The following is a 3,561-nucleotide window of genomic DNA, read 5'->3' on the forward strand; positions in this document are numbered from 1 at the left end:
CATCACCTTCCTCCAGACAGCGGGCAGAGAAAGGTGCTGCCTCTGGGGAGCTCTGGACCAAAAGCAAGAAACTGAGGCAAGGGCAGAAATAGGATCATATGCACCCCTACCAATAAGAATATACGAGGGTGGTTGTTATTGTTGTTGTTTGCCATTAAGTCAGACCCGAACCATAGCGACCCCTCCTTGGGTTTCTGAGGCAGTATCACTACAGAAGTAGATTGCCCAAACTTCTTTCCGAGGAGTGGCTGGTGGGTTTGAACCGCCAGCCTTCTGGTTAACAGTCAAGTGCCTTAGGCACTACGCTACCAGAGCTCCCAATATGAGGGTAGGGACATACAAATAGGAAATGCCAAGGACAACGGGCAGAATTATAAATTCTATAATTCTACAAGCGTGGCTTCGTGTTGGGTTTGGATGCTGAGCTTCTGGTTACCAATCTCAGCTGTGACTCTGGATCTCTGGATACACGTCTATTCCCCTCACTACTCCCAGTCTCCCCTCTGTAAAATGGGCTTGCTGGGTCTCCAGCAAGAGAACCTGACCAGCTCTAAACCTCTACAGTGTTCTGATCCATTTCCTCTACATCCCTCTGTCCCCCGATCACTTGACATACCTATTGCTTCAACATCTTTCTCGGGAAGCACCTCTATTTCATTTCCCAGCAACCACTGCTGATTCCAAGCCTAGTGAAGAGTGTCTCTCTTAGTTCCCAAAGGAAAACATCCATGTGCTTTTTTCTCTGCTTGACGTAAACACCACCTTGGGCCAGTTACCCCATCTGTAAACTGGGAACACCACCAGATTGCAGGGGTGTGTGGAGGGTTAATTATAGACAGAGCATTTGGAGGTTGCACAAATACACACATGCTCTTCAAGTTCTTGGCATAATGCTACGGTATTACGATAATTCTGGCTTACAAATTACACCCCCGGCAGAGGTATCACACGGGAAAGCGGGTCTGCCTCCATGGCCTGCTGCACATGAAATGGAAGACATTAGTGGTGAAATACAACTTCTAAACCTTTGGAAAAGGCAGAGGTAACCCTCCCATGTGCAACCCACATGCGAAGAATAGGCCTTCTTGTCCCAGGTGACCTGGCCTGTTGCCAGGATCTGGCTGCTCTAGCTTCAGGAGACTGGAAGCAGAGAGGAGAAGGGAGGTAGCAGGGAGGATCTGTGGTTGATCCAAAGGTGAGGCTTACAATGAAGATATCCTTGCCTTTCAAGTTTTCTGTTTGGACCTCCCCTCCATGTAGCATAAGCAAGCATTTACACAGCAGAAGGGTGATTTAAAGGGTAATTTGAGCTATCTAAGGTAGCTCTGGTAGGAAGGAAGATGGGGCAATCTACTTCCGTAGTGATACTGCCTTGGAAACCCAGGGAGGGTTCGCTATTAGTCAGGTCTGACTTGAAGGCACATAACAAGTCTACCAAAACCAAACCAAACTCACTCCTAAGTCTAAGGATATGCAAAATAAACATCTCAGTCCAGATCAACTTCTGGTCCCCCTACCATCTAAGACACAGGCAGACACACGTTTTAGATGATTTTTTTTTGCGAAAGGGTAAATAAGTAGATCCCAGGCAATGGAAAGGCTGTGTGATTGTAATGCTGTCTATGACTGGGAGGGTCAGATGGCGGGTGTGGGAAACTTAATTGGCCCACACAGGGTGACAGTCCTGTGTGACCAAAAAGGGTACAAGCAAAGGATCAGTTTGCAGTCAATCCTACTGCTCCACGCTGTGTGGCGGAGGGATCAACGCACCGGCTCCAGAAGACCCAAGTTGGAGTCCAGCTTCTGGCACTTCCCCGCTGTAACCTCAGGCATAAGTCTTGTTAGGTTCAAGACTCTCATCGGGAGAGCTGACCTCCAGCTCTGGTGTGGTCAAAGCTGTGTCCAGACCAACAGGGCCTTTGACTTTGCTGCCTGCCCTCATAGGGCCCACTCTTCCTACAGGACAGGAAACAGAGCTGCAAGGGCCCAGGGTAACCTCTATAATGTACAGTTAGCAAATGAGCCATGAGTTTAATGACTTGGACTATCGTTTTCATAACTCAGTACTCTAGTAGACTGTTTCAGCTCTTAGGTATCCACCCCTTGGGGTTAAGCTATATTCTGGGCCTTCCCAGACAAATTCAACGAGGCCCTACAGGCAGCTACCTCACTTTATTTATTAAATTTTTACTGCGATTTGGGTGAAAGTTTTAGAGAACCAATTCATTTTCCATACAGCAGTTCATACACATTTTGTGTCATGAAATTGACTGCAATTCCCCACAGTGTAACAGCTCTCTTCCCACTTCCTCCCAGTAGTTACCTCTTCCCTGTGTCCTTCCCTCCCATGCACTCCTGCCCCCTGAGCTATTTCTCTGTGCAAACACTGCCCTTTGTTCTCCCATGATTGGTCACTCCAAGAAGTGTATCAACCTGATGTAAATGTTCAGCCCATAGGCCTATCTACTGTTTGGCTGAAATCCACAGGGGTGAGTTCAGTTCCAGACCTGAAGGGTAACTAGGGGCCATAGTCTCAGGGGTCTCACCAGGCTCTATCAGAGCAGCAAACCCGGTCTTTTTTATGATTTTGAATTTTGTTCCACATCGTTCTCCTCCTCTATCCAGTATCTCCTGCACCGATCCCCTTCTGAGAGTTGACAGTGGCAGCTACCACACTTTAGGCAGCTCTTTGGGGAGCATACTGCCACCCCTGCGTGCGAACCTCAGGAAAAGCTACTGGCGCAAGCTCTGTTCCTCCTTCTGCAGGTTTCATTTCTGAGGAAGGGATGATGTGAAGCCGCAAAGTAAACAAGGCACTGCCTGGAGTCGATTCTGACTCATAGCGACCCCTCCCTGGGTATCTCTATGGAAGTAGATTGCCCAACCTTCCTTCCGAGGAGTGGCTGGTGGGTTTGAACCGCCAGCATTTCGGTTAGCAGTCAAGTGCCTTAGGCACTATGCCATCAGAGCTCCTGAAACCTTAGGTATTAAAAGTTCCCACAGCTCGCTCCTCCAGGTTGGCAGTGAACGCGGTTAAAGCCAAGACTTCCTCAAAGGTGAAAAGGTAAGCAAACATTCCGACCTCCCCTAAGCAATGCTCTCCTATTGGTGCCCAGCCGGGCCCCTGTGGCCTATGCAAGTGGCGTCCGTCATCTGCAATGCTAATACGTTCATCAGCATAAAGATTTCTCCGAAGACCTGGCGCCTGGGGGATGAACCGGAGTCTCAGTCCCTTTAAAGAAGGGGAAGGCTCGCACTCCCTAAGGGCACTAGGCATCACCTTTCCTCCAGGAAGGCCGCGCTGTAAACTGCGACAAGGTCTCCTGTGAATCCACCCACCACCCCACCCCCAACAGTGGGGATCTCTGAAGTGCAAGGCGCGTGGATCTCGGGGGACAGCCGGCGGGCTTGGCCTCTGTGCAGGCTCACCTGTCAACCTCACGTCCGAGGCGGCGGCCGGCAAAGAGCGAAGCAGGGCCCGCAGCGCAGTGCGACCCCAGCGCCCTCAGGCACCACCTCAGGGCCGGCGCCGCTGCGGCCGCAGGAGGTGGCGCGTGCTGA

The sequence above is a fragment of the Orycteropus afer genome, unplaced genomic scaffold (genome assembly GCF_000298275.1).
Source record: "Orycteropus afer afer isolate SDZICR_OR568_19922 unplaced genomic scaffold, OryAfe1.0 scaffold00174, whole genome shotgun sequence".
Classification (NCBI taxonomy): domain Eukaryota; kingdom Metazoa; phylum Chordata; class Mammalia; order Tubulidentata; family Orycteropodidae; genus Orycteropus; species Orycteropus afer.